Source organism: Miscanthus floridulus, chromosome 18 (genome assembly GCF_019320115.1).
Source record: "Miscanthus floridulus cultivar M001 chromosome 18, ASM1932011v1, whole genome shotgun sequence".
In the NCBI taxonomy this organism is placed as follows: Eukaryota; Viridiplantae; Streptophyta; class Magnoliopsida; order Poales; family Poaceae; genus Miscanthus; species Miscanthus floridulus.
Genome location: NC_089597.1, coordinates 36,937,462 through 36,956,113, shown reverse-complemented (window position 1 = coordinate 36,956,113; position 18,652 = coordinate 36,937,462).

Genomic DNA, 18,652 nt, shown 5'->3' with positions numbered 1-18,652 from the left:
TGTGCATCCCCTGATCGAAGCTCCGTCTGGCGGGCTCCCCCTTTCATGGGGTAATCTTGGGAGCGCAGGCATACCCGCTCAAATAGATTGATCTGCCCATCATGTTCGATAGCCGGGCTAACTTCCGCTCAGAGATCCTCACCTTCAAGGTGGTGGACTTTCTAGGGTCCTACCATGCCATCTTAGGGCGGCCATGCTATGCAAGATTCATGGTGATCCCCAACTACACCAACCTCAAGCTGAAGATGTCGGGACCAAACAGCGTCATCACCGTGAGTAGCGCCTTTTCGCATGCCCTCGTGTGCGACCACAAGCACTACGAGCTCGCCACCGAGGTCGTCAACTCGTTCGAGCTCCCGTAGCTCGGGGAGTCATTGGCTCCGGCAGTCCCAGACTGCAACAAACCAACTTCCTTGATGGCCTTCTGTCCGCTCGAAGAAGCCAAGGCAGTGGGAATCAACCCTGCCAACCCAACCAAGATGGTTCGGATTAGGACCCAGCTCCCAACCAAATAGGAATGCGAGCTCATCAACTTCCTACGCGATAATCGTGATGTCTTCGCATGGTAGCCCTCTGACATGCCGGGGATACCATCGGAGGTCACCAAGCACACATTGCACCTTATCCTAGGCTCAAAGCCCACCAAGCAGCATCTGCGTCACTTCGACGACGAGAGGCGCAGGGCCATAGGTGAAGAAATTGCCAAGCTCCTAGCAGTAGGATTCATCAGAGAGGTATTCCACTCTAACTGGCTCGCCAATCCTATTCTTGTCAAAAAGAAGACCAGGAAGTGGAGAATGTATGTTGATTATACTAGGCTCAACAAGGCGTGCCCAAAGGATCACTTTCCTTTGCCGTGCATAGACTAGATAATTGACTCCACCTCGGGTTGTGAGATCCTCTCCTTTCTGGATGCCTACTCAGGCTATCACTAGATCATGATGAAAGAATCTGATCGGCTCACGACCTCGTTCATCACCCCGTATCATTCATACTGCTACGTAACCATGCCTTTCGGCCTGAAGAACGCTGGCGCCACCTACCAAAGGTGCATGCAGCAATGCTTCGCCGACCAAATCAACCCGCTCGATTAGCCTAATCAAGTCGAGCGGCCAAAACCAACAATTGCCATCTATGTTGATGACATAGTGGTCAAAACAGCCAAAGCTTGCGACCTAATCACAAACCTGGCCATGACATTCACAAACCTCCGAAGGTTCAACATCAAGTTGAACCCCGAGAAATGTGTTTTCGGGGTTCCAAAGGGGAAGCTGCTCGGATACATCATGTCTGAACACGGCATCGAGGCCAACCCTAAAAAGATCATGACCATCTCCAACATGGGCCCCATACGCAACGTCAAGGGCGTACAAAGGCTCACCGGTTGTCTGGCTTCCCTAAGCCGCTTCATCTCCTAGCTTGGCGAACGGCGGATGCCACTCTATAAGCTCCTCAAAAAGACGAACGCCTTCATTTGGACTAAGGAGGCCCAGCAGACTCTGGAAAGCCTCAAAGCGTCCCTGACGTCGGCCCCAATCCTCATCGCTCCCAAACAGGGAGAACCCCTCCTCCTCTACGTCGTGGCAAGCAACCACGTGGTTAGTGCTGCCCTGGTCGTCGAAAGGGAGGAGCCGGGACACCAGCTCAAGGTACAGTGACCCGTATACTTCGTCGGGGAGGTACTCACTGACCCCAAGGTCCAGTACTGCCAAGTGCAAAAACTCCTATACGCCATTCTAATGGCGACCAGGAAGCTCCTGCACTACTTCACCAACCATGAAGTTGCGGTCGTCACTTCATACCCACTTGGAGACATCATCCGCAACCGCGACGCCGTGGGGCGGATCTCCAAGTGGGCACTCGAACTCATGGGCCATGACATCAGGTACACCCCTCGTACCACAATTAAGTCTCAGGCTCTTGTGGATTTTGTCGCCGAATGGACGGAGGTCCAACTACCGACCCCGGATATCACCCACGAGTATGGACAATGTACTTTGATGGGTCTGTAATGGCACCCGGCTCAGGGGCTGGAGTGGTTCTGATCTCCCTAGATGGAAGTAGGCTCTGCTACGCCATCCGCCTCCATTTTTCAGCTTCAAACAATGCCGCGGAATACGAGGCCCTTATCAATGGACAATGCATCGCCATCGAACTTGGCGCTACGCGACTCTACGTTCATGGCGACTCGGAACTAGTCATCGATCCGGTCATGAAGGAGTCTTCCTGCAAAAGCCCCCACATGGCAGTGTACTACTGAGTGGTGCTCAAGCTTGAGGACAAATTCCAGTGGATCAAACTGCATCACGTCCCTCGAATGGACAACGATGCTACCGATTTCCTTGCAAAATTGGCCGCCAGGCGGGATCCATCCCTGAGTGGGGTCTTCATCAACGACACCCAAGAGCCGTCCACCCACATGCTGGAAAGTCCAATCTAGACACACCCCGACGCCTAGCCGGTGCTTGGGGGCTTCGTCCCTGATGCCAAGCCAGCGCTCGAGGGCTTCGATCCTAGTACCATTATGATGGCGTCACCTACGAACGTCGTCGTATTAGCACTCGATCGAACCGACTGACGAGTACCGCTACTCGCCTACCTCCTCGAGGAGGTTCTCCCACCCGAAAGGACTAAAGCCTGATGGATCGCTCGATGCGCCAAGACCTTCATCGCGCTCGGTGACGAACTCTACAAACGGAGTCCGTCAGGGGTACTCATGAAGTGTATCCCCACCAACCAGGGGAAGCAGCTCCTCCAAGAGGTCCATGCCAGAATTTGTGGACATCACGTGGCCCCAAGGTCACTGGTCGGAAAAGCCTTTCGTCAAGGTTTTTTCTGGCCCACCGCGCTATGAGATGCAGAGAGGTTGTTCACAGATGTGAAGGATGCCAGTTCTACGCTCGGCAAACACATCTGCTAGCACAGGAACTCCAAACCATCCCCATCACCTGGCCATTCATGGTCTAGGGCCTCGACATGGTGGGACCCCTCAAAAAGGGCCTAGGTGGTTTCACTCACCTACTCGTAGCAGTCGACAAATTCACCAAGTGGATAGAGGCCAAGCCCATCACAATCATCCGCTTGGAAGAGGCAGTCAAATTCTTGCTCGACATTATCTATCGGTTTGGCGTTCCTAACTATATCATCACTGACCACGGAACCAACTTCACTAGAAAGAAGTTCCTAGACTTCAGTGATGGATACAGTATTAGGATCGACTGGGCCTCGATCGGACATCCACGAACCAATGGTTAGGTCGAGCGCGCCAATGGCATGGTCCTCCAAGGACTCAAGTCACGCATCTTCGACAGACTCAACAAATACATCGGAAGATGGGTGGCAGAGGTCCCAGCAATCCTCCAGAGCCTAAGAACGACCTCGAACCGATCCATAGGGTTCACGCCTTTCTTCCTGGCTTACGGAGCTGAGGCAGTGCTGCCCTCTGACCTCGACCACGGCGCCCCAAGAGTGAAGGCTTTCGACCGCGACCGAACCATGGAGGCTCAGCAAGACGTAGTCGACCTGCTTGAGGAAGCCCGTGAGACGACCATCATCCGCTCTGCTCGCTATCAGCAAACTCTCCACAGGTACCTCGAAAGAAAGATTAGGGGGAGAATCCTCGAAGTTGGTGACCTCGTACTCCGAAGGACCCAATCAACAAAGGAAAAACACAAACTCTCTCCGCCATGGGAAGGACCGTATACGGTGACTGAAGTAATCCGACCGGGCACCTACCGACTGGAGGACGACAATGGCAACGCTCTCACCAACACTTGGAACATCGAACAGCTACGTCGTTTTTTCGCCTAAAATTTGGTATTACCGCTTTTTTAGTCAACACTTACTCCTGAAAAGCACCCCGGCCTGAACAGTTTCAGCCTAGGTCGCTCGGCGGCTACATAAGGGCATAATACCAAATATTACCTCATAATACCGAATATTACCTCTGTTTTTATTGTCACGTGGTAAACAAATTTATCCTCGAATGGAACCACATTTCCTTTCCTTTAACTATCCTATGTAACTTTGTTCTCACTCCTAACCGAATGCACCCCTCCACGACCTATGGCTATGAGTAGCCAAGCCCTGCGAGCCATGCCCAGGCTCTTAAAAAAGCTGCAACCTATAGAACTAACGGGCAGGTGCAAAAAAGAAAGGACAAAAACAATAGCTACGCCAGGATAAAAACAAGGAATGGATAGTGATTCTGCCATAGAGAACAGGACTGATGTGTTCATTAATACTAAAACTGTTCACACAGGGGCTCACCCACGAACGACGAGCGCGGGTCCCGGTTGAACATTTCTGACTAAAGCTCTCCGAACCCCGTCACTCAAGCCATCAAGGTGAGCATGTGTTCATTAATACAAAAACTGTTCACATAGGGGCTCACCCACGAATGACGAGCGCGGATCCTGGTCAGACATTTCTGACTGAAGCTCTCTCAATCCCGTCACTCAAGCCAAGGTGAGCACTACCAACCCCCTCTATTTCCTTACAATCATTTCATACATCCATACGTGCATTCATTCCATACGCTCGAACCTCCCGGACGATTCGGGCCCTGAACCGCCCGGGGGCTCGAGAACTAAGCATCGCACGTGCAGCGAAATGCATCACAACGTTCCGTGTTGCATCACGAAGCAGCGGTTGCCTCATTCAACATGAGCAACCAATAGAGCCAGGGGAGAAAAATGTAGAGGAGCCCCGTGCGGCCCTTGCTCGGTCTGGTAGACCGAGTCATCTCAACCTTCTCATTCGATCTTGAACTTCTCGCCAAACCCACAGAATCTCCATCGAGGGGAGGCCGTTAGGCCACCCGGGTCGATCTCCGGAATGACCTAGGCATCTGCCAGGTTGCAGGTAAAGGAGTAGTGGAATGTCACAAGAGGGCTATGCCGACCCCATCATGAACGATGGACCCAGATTCCACTCGATCACACCCATTAGCGAACTCACCGAGCGCATCACTCGAGCTTGAGAGATCGGGACAAGCGACAAAACTCAGCCCCTTTGGTTGTGAGGAACCGAGGATGGGGTAACGCACACAACTCACACCGACCCCTACTAAGGCCCAATAGGGCTCGGGGGCTCAAGACAAAAAGCCGAGGACTACGACCCCAAACTCGCCCCTTCTGACTACGCTCCAAAAACCTAGGTTTGCGACCCCAATCTTGCCCCATCCAGCTACGCTTCTGACTACGCTCCAAAAAACCTGGGTTTACGGCCCTGATCTCGCCCCATCCGGCTATGCTTCCAACTGCGCTCCAAAAAACCTGGGTTTGTGACCCTGATCTCGCCCCATCCGGCTACGCTACCCACTGTGCTCCAAAAACCCGGGTCTACGACCCCGAACTCGTCCCACGACTCCGACTCACCCGATCCCATGACGTGCATCGACGCCAGGATCAGTGAGCTCTATCTCATCCAAGACTGACTCCCTCGCTCGATCCCACGGCGCGCATCGATGCTAGGATCAGTGAGCACTGTCTCATCCAAAACTAACTGCCTCACCCGATCCCACAGTGCACATCGACACCAGGATCAGTGAGCCCGATCTCATCCAAATCTCTTGACTGACTCTCTCACTCGATCCCATGGTGCGCATCGACACCAGGATCAGTGAGCCCTGTCTCATCCAAAACTAACCGCCTCACCCAATCCCACGGTGTGCATCGACGCCAGGATCAATGAGCCATGTCTCATCCAAAACAAACTGCCTCACCTGATCCCACGGCGCGCATCAATGCTAGGATTAGTGAGCCCTGTCTCGTCCAAAACTAACTGCCTCACCCGATCCCACGGTGCGCATCGATGCCAGGATCAGTGAGCTCTGTCTTGTCCAAAACTAACTGCCTCACCCGATCCCACGGCGCGCATCGACACCAGGATCAGTGAGCTCAGTCTCATCCAAATCTAACTACCTCACCTGATCCCACGGCGTGCATCGACGTCAGGATCAGTGAGCTCTGTCTCGTCCAAAACTAACTGCCTCACCCGATCCCATGGTGCGCATCAATGCCAGGATCAATGAAGCACTATCTCATCCAAAACCCTTGACTGACTCCCTCACTCGATCCATGGCGTGCACCGACGCTAGGATCCATGAGCTCCATCTCACCCAATCTCTCAAAACGACTAAAAAACCGCCTCGGCTGCACAAACGACGCCTTGGTCGACAAAACTCCGTCTCAAATGAAAAAACTCCCCCACTAACAACATAGGAAACCCCCTAGACGGTTCTACCCGAACCACCCGGGGGCTCGGGGGCTACACCCGTGGGTGCGCTCGCGCTCACCCGCCGGCAAGACAAAACTCCCTTGGACGATTTTACCCGAATCACCCTGGGGCTCGGGGGCTCCTGTCAGGTTCATAAAACCTGGGGTCCCTTGGGGACTGGCTTCCATGCCAAGGCTCGGCTCAAGAGTCTAAAACGACAAGCCAGAAGGGCGGCCCAGTCACCGACCGGAAGGTCTGACCGAGGAGGAACAGCGCCCACTCGTCGGCTACTTCGGCCTACCTCTCCGACCAGAGCGTTCGCTTCGACTCCAGCCGCCTCCGGATGGCCTCTCCGATCAGAAGGCTTGGCCCAAAACACTACTTCTGACTCTAACCCTGCGTCTCTGACCCGGGTTCGCAAGAACCCTGCTCACCGCTCTTCTTCGATCGACACACTCAGAGTCGACTGGAGCCATCTGACCGGGGACGCTCGCTTGGTGGGAACCAGAAGACGTGCGGAGAAAAGCAAGGCAAGGCTCACAAGTCAAAACCACTGTACTAGGGACCATACCCTGCACGAAACAGTACTCTGTAGCCACCCTGACACAAATAGTATTGTAGGCACCGACATCTCCCTCTACAGTATTGTAGGGGCCGCTAAAACTCCCATACTGTAAGGCCCCCCATGTGCCTCTGGGCATCGATGGCGGTATGGGCGCCAAGATTTACCGTACCGGGTGAACATAGCGAGACTCCTCACATGCCTCTAGGCATCAAACAATATTTGTAGGTACCGACGTCTACCATCCCTAAAAAAGGCAGCACGACCTCCCGCATGCATCAGACCTATAGTGACATCAATAGTGTTGTAGGCGCCTACCATTATCTTGTACCCACTGGTGTGGGCAACAAGGCTCGGTAGGCGTGGGCAACAAGGCTCAGTAGCATATGTACCCTCACCCTCTCACTTGTAAAGCCATCCCCTTTATCTATAAAAGGGGAAGCGCCCCCTCCAACAAAGAGAGTGCCCTTCTTGAAGATAACAAGCACCGATCAAGTTCACTAGCTCACGACCACAAAACCGCCGGGTTCGGACTCCAAGCACACACTTGAACACTTACTCATAGCGCATCTCCCGTCACTCCCAGCCCTTCTGACCAGAGCTGGTCGGACCTCCTGTACACTCCTTCTTCCTCCTTCTCATTTGTAACCCCACAGCAAACTTCGAGCACCTGAGCTCAGGAATAAAGTCACTAACCGACCCAAACTGGACATAGGGCACATTGCCTGAACCAGTATAAATCCTGTGTCATTGAGTGCTAGGCCACCTCCGATCACAACGTATGGCAAAACTACAAATATTCACTAGTTGGTCACTTTCTACACCGACAACTGGCTTTGTGCTACCATCGATGTTTTGGTCAGCTGGTGTGTTGATGTTCTTCTGTATTGAACTCGTGGCCTGATTCCTTCTTGAAGGAAGAAGCCGGTTGTTTAATCTACCATTATCTAAAAAAATCTATAGGTTTCCTCTTTTTTGGTGGAGGCATGGATCACACCAATGTTAATGCTGATCTAACCTTGGCCTGTTGCTTGATGTCATACGGCAACCAACTAGAGAAGTGAATCAAAATTATCTCTTGCATGCAAGGTGAGGGGCTGATAGAGGACACCAAAATTTTACCAAACCGATTAGATCGCACTATTCCTCTAGAAATCATGATGCTGATGTTCATGTTTGTGCAATACGTTGAGAAAATTATACAACCAAGAACCAACAATCCTAATGTTGATGACCAAAAAATGTGTATACATAGAAATTCGGCACTACTAATAAGTTCCTAGCATTATTGAGATATAAAAACAATATTTGGTACGATGAAAATCAAAGCACAAACAAAGAAAGGACAAAATTGGGTTTGCCCTCCCCAAACCGGCTAGGGCTAGGCCGGTTTCCCTGTACTGTCGGCTAGCCAAAGTGCCTGGCCCGAGAAAACCGGTCAGGCTGTTTTCTTGCCTATTCCTAGTCCGATTTATTTCCAAATCAATTTTGGATCTATTTTTGACATGGGTAACTTGGAGATTGTGCTCTGGACATGTTTCCTACTGGTATATGAGGCAGAACTGTCCAAAATAATACGCTTTCGGAGGCACTTGTCTTCCACTAGACAATAATCACCCCGAAAGTTAGCTACATCGGACAGTTCCGTCGAGCACAGCCCACGGGAGAACTCGAATCAATCCAAGTTTTACCTTCAGAATCCAATAATGAGTACGAGCTTACAATACTTAGTCTATTTCATACAACAAGAGTTCTTTGAAATTATTTATTACAATACCAGGGTTCAGAGTACGACAATTAAACAACGGAATGAAAATAAACATCTAGCGGAAACGATACAAGGATCCGTCTGTGGCCACCAGAAGAATCGTCCACATAAGAGCTACTTCTCAAGCTGCATCTGCAACAGGGTAAAATAAACCCTGAGTACACAATGTACTCGCAAGACTTACTCGACTAGTGGGAATAGTTTCCCGACTCTCAAGGATATGATAGGCAATATGGGTTTGATGTTTTCTTTTAGTTTACGAAAAGCATTACTAGAAGTATGACCTTAAGATCAAGTTTAATTAGCAGTCATGATTACTTCATTAGCTAACCATTCTAGGTAAGCACCTATTCTTCTTTCAAGCAAGGGTTGAGCAATCAGAACCAATTTACCATCTTTCATATTCCAGTTGCTTACTACGGTGCTAGACCATAGCCAAGTCGTGCCATATCACGGAAATGGCGATTCATGAACTAATGTATCCTAGCTGGGTACCCCGAAACACACACCTTGTTTGTACCCCAGGCACAAACAAGACCAACTCATTACACTCCTGTCACAGGGTCCAAGTCCCCGTTCAAACTTGGACTCCAAACCCCCACACTTGAGACCTGGTCTCAATATGGTGCTTAGACGCCTAGCTTTCCATGCTTCTAATCAATTGGTCCAGAAAGAGTCATAACACATGACAAGAGCGTAACGAGTCTTCCCACTCCCATAAGCAAGTATGTGCTCGGATAATAAGTCTGTGACCTAACTACCATCCACAGCAACGGACGGTCCCCAATCGACACGGACATGCAAAATAGTGTAACCAAGCTAAGCCTTGTGGCCGTGGGACACAACTCGTTACACCCACCAATACCCATACCATATCCCTGCCCAGTCTCCATTTTCCTTTCATCATTTTTATCATGAGTGTAATTATAATAATCACCTATTGTGAGTAACGGCAGGTTACTCACGCTACCGGAAACCTAAGCATAATAGCTACTCAAACCTGCACTAGTAAGACTCATAGGACAGATATATCTATGCATGTGGTTTCCATAAAATTCCTTTAACGTAAATGCACATCACATATATACATATAGTGATTATCAAAAATAAGGGTTATGCACCAGGGATTGCCTTGGGCAGGCGCGGTGTCAGCCGAGTCAGTCGGTGGTGGCTTCGGGACCTCCTCCCTCATGAGGACCTCCTCCTCGTATTCCTCGATGATCTCGAACTTGCAATCATCTGTGATCACTATCTCCACCAACTTGTTCTCTACATGCATGTGATGATGATGCAACCATTTAGCATTTAAGCAACAACAACTCTTAAAATAAGAATACACACACCAAGCTACTGAGCTAGCTCTAATGAGTAAGATATTAAGCTAACTATCATCTTCATCAAGCAAAGTGTTGGGTTCAACTAACAAACCCTTAGCTTGGCAAATTAAGGATATATCATTATTTCTACTAGTGATTTAATGTATATTGAAACAAAGAGCATTTAACTATCCTAATGCTTAGTCCATTCTAAGGCTATAAAAATTACACTAAGCACGTAATAACACAATGAAGCTACCATAAAAATTTTAGGACTAAAGCTATCACCAATTTACCACAAAAATTCCTACAATAATTAACTTAATATTATTAAGCATTCTCAAACGATTTAATAACTCCTAATATCAACACATATAAGTATGAACTAAATACACCAACAGATAGATCACAATTTTAGGAACCTACCAAAAGTTGTTTCACAATTTTTGGACACCTACATGATTTTATATAAATTACAAAGATCAGCTCATAAATTAAATTAGAAAACCATTTCTAATTCCTCAAACTCCTCCCAATTTCCAACTAAGTACTAACACTATTTTTTCCTCTCGCAGACCTTCTCACTTAACCCCCGGCTTCCCTGGAATTCCCCTACGCATAACCCCGGCTAACCCATGCTCGGCGGCACGGCGAGCGGTGGCATGGGGTCTCCATGCCGGCCACCAGAGACCCACACTATCTTGTCGATCAGGCCGACATTCAACTATGGTCCCACCGCCTAAGCCGAGCAGCAACACAGGGCAGCGGGACACGCTGGAGTTAGCTACGACGGCGCGCAGCCATCCACGATGGTAGCGCGACTGCCCCAGTGAACCAGAGCATCTAAGGACCTAACTGGCTAGCGAGTGAGCATCAGGAGAGGACATGATGGTGAAGACGTGTATGCGATGAATTGAATGGAGGTGATCGATCGCTGGGTAATTTAGTGGCGTGACTCGATGATGGTCAGTAGAGAGAAAGAGGGAGACGGGGCTGGCAGGTGGGCTCAGCACGGCCTTGCCTTGGCAGGATGTGATCGGCATGATTGATCGGCATGGCTCACGTGGCCATAGTGCCATAAATGCCAAGGCGACAGTGAGCTCCACCACGTGCGCACGGCAGCGGCGAGCACCAAACCAGGCCAGCAGTGGGGTAGGGGTGCAGAGGGAGGCACAAACATGACGATGAGGCGACGACACTTGCAATAGTTACATCACAACATCAGGTGGATCGGTAGGGTGGCAGCGTGGCAAGGCAGGCGGCCATGCCGCTCGGCTGTGCGAGCAGCGGCGGCGGCTCAACGCGGCAGAGCCAATGGTGCCCAACACAGGGTAGTCATAGTTGGCCACGCGCGGCAACGCGCGTGCACACATAGAGCGAGCCGGCGTGGCGACGTCGTGCCCCTGAGACGTGGTGACCACGCTCACCCAGAGAACTAGCCTGAAATCACGTCTTGCATGAATTTTAAAGCGCCTATAACAACTAAACGGTTGCTTCTGGACCTAAACCATCTTTACCATGCTCAAGATGGCATGTGAGGCTACCAACCCGAGCTAAAAGATGGCACCATCCCTTAACTCGATTTCACAAAATAAATTGCCAAACATGGCATTGTGTTGTTGTCTATAAACTTGAAAATATTCTAAGTCTTTGAGTTGAACTTGATTCCAAGTTGCATTTCTAGGCCATTAGAAGCATTAGCTAGCGAAGTTATTTTTCAACAGCAAGGATTTCATTGTCATCTACAAAGTCCATACTCCAAACTTTATTTAAGTGTCACACACATGTTCTATAATGCTTTTGATTAATAAAAAATGGTTTTCAACCCTACTTGATATACATGAGCTATTGAATCAACTTTCATTTTACATTTTTATTAGTCATTTTAGGTTATAAGAAATTGATCTACACACTTTATCACATGCTTTATCACATAAACATGATGCTCATGACATGGTTTAGTGGTCTATTTAGGGTGTAACACCGAGGGTGTTACAGCTCTCCCCCTTTAAACAAAATCTCATCCCGAGATTTCATGTGAGTGCCTAGTGTGGGAAAAGGGATAAGAAGTAACTTTTAACTTAAACCATTACCTTGATACTTCGTGGAGAAGATGGGGATAATGTTATAGAATATAACTCTCCTATTCCCAAGTTGCTTCGTCCCTTGAATGATTTTGCCACTAGACTTTATAGAAATTTACCACTTTGTTCCTAGTCACTCTTTCTTTTTCATCCAAGATTTTGACGGGATGCTCAATATAAGAAAGATCAGGTTGGAGAGGGAGTCCTTCAATTTCTACCACTTCATCAAGAACCCACAGACACTTCTTTAACTGGGAGACATGGAAGACATTATGGACGGCTGATAAAATATCCGAGAGTTGGAGACGATAAGCAACAGAACCACACCACTCCAAAATTTTATAAGGTCCAACATAATGAGGAGCTAACTTTCCACGAACTCCAAACTGATGCACACCTCTCATCAGGGATACCTTTAGGTACACATGGTCACCAACTTCAAACTACAAAGGTCTTCTCCTCTTGTCCGCATAAGCTTTCTGATGGTTCTGAGCCGCTTTCAAATGACTCTGAATAACACTGACCTGTTCTCTTGCTTCTTTGATAAAATTAGGTCCAAAGTAACCACGATCACCCACTTCCACCTAGTTAAGAGGTGTCCTACATTTCTTCCCATACAAAGCCTCAAAAGGTGGCATTCGAATGCTCTCTTGATAGCTATTGTTATAGGAAAACTCAGCTAAAGTCAAGCATTCATCCCACTTTTCTAGATAAGAAATGGCATAAGCTCTCAACATGTCTTCAACTACTTGATCGACCCTTTCTGTCTAACCATCAGTTTGCGGGTGATAAGCTAAACTTCTGAGGAGACGAGTTTCAAGACATTTCTGGAGTTGCTCCTAGAAATGAGAGACAAGGACTGACCCTCTATCGGAAACAATGGTAAGAGAAACTCCATGTAGGGTCACAACTTAATCAAAATACAATTTGGCATACTTCTTGGCTGAATACCTTGTATCCACTGGGAGAAAATGAGCGGACTTGGTAAGGTGATCCGCAATGAGCCAAATAGAGTAATGCCCCTTTGCCGTGTAGGGCAAACCCACAACAAAGTCCATGGAAATATCCTCCCATTTCCAAACAAGGATAGGCAAGGGCTATAGAAATCCAGGCGTACGCATATGGTCCACCTTAACCCTTCCACAAATGTCACATTCTGAGATGTATTTGGTAATATCCTATTTCATATTTGGCCACCAATACAAGTGACACAAATCATGATACATCTTGTTACTTCCCAGATGAATGGATAATTTGGAGTTGTGTGCTTTATCCAAATTTTTTTCCTAAGCTCATCACTTGAGGGAACCACCAATCGGTTCTTGAACTTCACCACACCTTGATCATCAATACTAAAATGAGGACCACGCCCTTCGGCGATTAGCTTCTTGATATGCGGAATTCTTGAAGCATCTTGCCTTTGCTCTATAATAATTTGCTCAAGTAGATCTGAGACTAAAGCAATATGGGCTAACACCTCATAATGGTTGAGAGACAAAGATTCTTCTTTAACTTGATGCGACTTCTGACTTAAGGCACCAGCTACCACATTAGCTTTTCTAGGGTGATAATGAACTTCTAAGTTATAATCTTTGATTAACTCAAGCCACCTTCGTTGTCTCATGTTCAGCTCGGATTGAGTGAAAATATATTTGAGACTCTTGTGATCCATGTAGATATGCACTTTATTTCCCAACAGATAATGTCTCCAAATTTTTAGAGCGTGCACAACTGCAGCCAGCTCTAAATCATGGGTGGGATAATTCAACTCATGCTTTTTCAGGTGACGTGAAGCATAAGCGATCACACATCCGTCTTGCATAAGCACACATCCCAGTCTAGTCCTAGAGGCATAACAATACACATCAAATGGCATATCAATATCTGGTTGGGCAAGAACAGGAGCAGAGGTAAGAAACTTCTTCAGGGCTTAGAAAGCTTCTTCACAAGCCAGACTCCATACAAACTTGACATCCCTCTAGAGCAACTTGGTCATTGGTTGAACTACTTTATAAAACTCAGGGATGAAGCACCAATAATAACCAATAAGACCAAGGAACTAACGAATCTGATGCACTAACTTTGGATATTTCCAATTTAACACATCTTGCACCTTGCCAGGATCCATAGAGATGCCTTCAGGTGTCAGGACATGTCCCAAGAACTATACTTGATCCAACCAAAACTTGCACTTGCTAAATTTAAAATACAACTTGTGTTCCTGCAATCAAATCAGGATTATGTGAAGATGTTGTGCATGCTCTTCATTGTTCTTAGAATATATCAATATGTCATCAATGAACACCACTACAAACTTTTCTAACTCTAGCATGAAGACTGAATTCATGAGATACATGAAGAATGCAGGAGCATTGGTGAGACCAAAAGACATGACTAGGTATTCATAGAGCCCATACCTAGTAGAGAAAGCTATCTTTAGTATATCTTGTGGCCGGATCTTAATTTGGTGATACCTAGAACGAAGATCAATCTTTGAAAACACCTTGGCACCAGCCAACTGATCGAACAAAGTATCAATACGAGGTAAAGGATAATTGTTCTTAATGGTTACCGCATTGAGAGGGCGATAATCCACACACATTCGAAGAGTGTCGTCCTTCTTCTTCACAAAAATAGCTGGACAACCCCATGGTGAAGAACTTGCATGGATGAATCCCTTCTCCAATAATTCCTCTCACTATTACTTCATCTCAGCCAATTTCTTTAGAGCCACATGGTAAGGACGCCACGAAATAGGAGCAGTACCAGGTTCTAACTCAATGGCAAATTCCACATCCTGGTGCGGTGGTAACCTAGGTGTCGCAGAACCGACCAATTTATAAGAATACAAGTACAATGGCAATCCGCAAGCAGTCGCACTGTCATACTTGAATCCATATAAACCCGGTAGTCCGTCGAGTACCATGACGGGTCTCGATAAATGATTTACAACAACCAAGATCATACAGGATTCAACATACATGCCACATATTACATAAAGTTCACAGATACTTTTCATCATCAGAGTACGAATAGAAAGTTATTACAAACCGAGTTTGATAATTAAAGCAGAAGCAAATAAGTTTGAAGATAAGTTTCCAACGTAGTTTGATACAGTGCCAAGCCAGATCACGATCCACAAAAGCAAAGATAGGAATTACTAAGGAAGCCTGCCCAAGGCTTACTCCTCATCCACAGCGGGATAGAAGCAACTCTTGCAATAACCATGATACACAGTGCCATCTGCAACAATGGGAAAATAAACCCTGAGTACGAGAAGGTACTCAGCTAGACTTACCCGTCATGAACCAGAAATAATATGACTCCAAGGATTATGCAAGGCTGTATAAGTGGACGTAACTTGACAACATTTTGCGAAAAAGGCAATTAACCTTTGTACAATTGTGATTCTTTCATCAAGTTAATTATAACTATCCATTTCTAGATTAGCAACTATCCTATGCCAAACATGTGGTATATTATTTAGAATCATACAATAGTAACCATAGCAGGTATTGTAATTCCATATTCATTTGAACCATCATGTTTCATAATATAGTTGCTACGATGTTGGGACTAGCCAAGTTTCTCACTATCCGGGAGAGACGGCGATTCGAATCGATTTCAACCAGCTGGGAATTTATTCCTAACACAAACCCAGATCTACCAGCCATGATAGTCTTAGGTCACCTTTGGTACAACTCCGGTACACATTTCGTGGGTTCGTACTGCGCCGCACAATCTGGAACACCAGATGCCAGGATGCTCAGGCCAAACCTGCCCTTGGGCTCAGTCTGATCGTTCCCCGGAAGGAGCGCACAATAGAACGATTCCCGGCCTGAGTTGAATTACTCGGCTTCGCGGTCGGAACGAGTTATCCGTCCAGCTAAGTGAGAGGCATGCGTTCAATCTTATCAGAAGCGCCAACAACGGTACGGTCCTTAATCGACACAGACGGGGATAAGTCCACACCCAAGACCTCCATGCCTTGTTGCTTCCCTATCGACCTCCCGTCCGGTCTCAATTTACTTTTACCTCATGGTTCTGTTCCACGATAGCAGATATAGCCAACCGTGCTCCGGTATCCACCTATATCTCGCAGGTGACAGGACATCACCCGACTTCTACCGATCTACGCATGGCTAAGCATATATATTCAATCCTGGACCTATACCGGTTAAAGGTCTAATATCTGGACAAGGAAGGTACATGCATCAAGTGGTTTCATTCAACTCTTATAACCTAATGCATCAATCATAAATACGTAAGTAAACATTTGTAAATTACTGGGAGACTTATAATGCTCTAGGGCTTGCCTCACAGAAAGGAAGTAGGGCGATGGTCAGGGCACTCCGGAAGCTCTTCAGGGTTCTGCTCCATGCCTTCGGGAGCTGCGGCTTGCGGATCCTCCTGCGGGTTCCCTTCCTCTGCTTCTTCGAATTCCAGCAACGTGATCTCTTCCTCCGATCCTAGATGCATGAGTATGGTATGATTATTACGAATGCATAATATTAACAAGTGCATCGCGTTGTTTGAGTATGTGCATATCTCTTCTCGATTACTACTTAACTATTTCTACAATGCATCGACTACACCATAACCAGCAGCTACTTGTTTCACTCATAACTGGAGTTCTACAAATTCAAAAACAGTGATTCTGGACTTTCTGGAAAGCTTATCAAATTCTCTACAACTTTGTTATTAACCATTTTTACAGTCTACACTTGTTTCAACATGTAACTCATTACACTCTAGAATCAGTCCCGAAATGATTTAACATGCAATATAAAGTAAGACTACTTCTACTTTATGTAATCATTCACAATTTGACAACCTAGAACCTACCAACAGTTGAAGCATACCAAATATAGTTAAGATAATATAATGGTGAAGCCCAAACTATTTATTAAATTGTCTTTATTATTTTATTTAATATCTAGGTTAAATAATAAATATATATCAGATGTACTTAATAAATTCTCAAAAATTTACAGAGCCTTACTAATGCTATCAAAGGACTACTATAAAAATTTCATGTCATTTTACTAAGTAGAACATCCTATACAAAAATGATAAGGAAGCAAGGCTTGAAATAGCATAAATGGAAAATCCTATTGAAAAGTGTCAAGCAACAGATTTCTTATTTTTCCTAACATCCATATGGTACTAGTATTACCTCCAACAAATTTCATTAATTTTGGACTCATAATTAATTTATAAAAATTCATGCAAGGATTAACTATTTATAAAAGAAAAATCTATAACTATAGATCTACACATGCACTGGTCTTCAAATTTTTATCCAAGCTCATATATAACAAGAATAGCCTACCACAAAAATTTCATAATTTTTGGAGCACAGGAACTCTTGATATAAAATAAACAAATTTGAATGCATTCAAAAGCACCTTTGAAATCCCTATTTAAATCTCCAGAAATTTCTACTGTGGAAGCCAAAAACATATTTTTACTAAACACTACACTTCCTAAGCAACACAATCATATTTATTTCACAATTTTTGGAGCTACCAAACTGAAGATACAAATTTCACAAAACAAATCAAAAACTGGATTCAAAATGGGTTAGCCTTCACTACTGCTGTCGCTGACAGGTGGGACCCGCTGGTCAGGGGACCCCACGCGTCAGTGACACAGAGCAGAGCAGCGGCGCTGCTGGGCACTGCGCGGCTGCGGCTCGTCGACGGCGAGCTTCACCGGTGGTGAGGTCATCACAGTATGACCTATACGACTCGGCGAACCTACTGAACCGCAGGACCGGACCTATTGCCGACCCTAGAGCTATCGGCGGTGGCCATGGCGGAACGGCGGAGCTGGACCACGGCAATACGCCGGTGACGACCTCGGTGGCCCGATCTAAGGCTTGGACGAGCATAAGCTACCTAAGACGCACTCGACGCACTAGCTAACGCATGGAGAGGTGGACTGGGGCGCTCCGGCCACGGTGACGGGGCTTGCGGCGGAGCTCCGGCGAGCTTAAACGCGCGGCAATGGCTTACCAAGCTTGGTCAGTGAGCACGGAAGGGAGCAGTGGGTCGCTGAGAAGACGTTGAAGCTTGGTGGTGGTGCTGAAGTGGCTAGGCGCGGGCTGCGCGCGGCTATGGCGACGGCGGAGCTGCGGGCGCTCGGCGGCTGCTGCAGCGGGGAAGAAGGGACGCCAGAAGGGAAATGGGAGCGCGGGGCGACTCGGGCGGACGCTGGCGTGATGAAGGTGCGCCCAGGCGCTGCGTGGCCTGCGCGGTCAGGGCAACGGCGACGCGCGGCCGTCGCCGGGGACACGCGGCGCGCGAACTCTGCCGGTGTCGGCCACTGACGCTCGCGATTCAGTTTCGTCAGTTAACTGAAAGGGGCGCCTGACAGCCGGTTTTGGCGATGACTTAACTTCCAATACGTGACGAATTAGTGCTTGGTTACTAAACCAACTTTGTAGACCTAAGTACCAGTTACAATTGTTGTTCAATGATCGAGTTCTAATTCTCACCCGAACTCGAGTTATAATGCCCTGAAGGTCAGCTTGTCAGGCTGTCAGGGTTTCACGACTTAGCAAGAATTTGCTAAGTGTAGAATTTGTGATTTCTCTGATTTTTGAAACCCAAATTCTCACATGTTAGGAGCTGAATCAGTCAAAGGCCCAAAAATCAAAGTTGTTCCTTATGCCAAACACTACAACTTTGCTTTAGTGAAC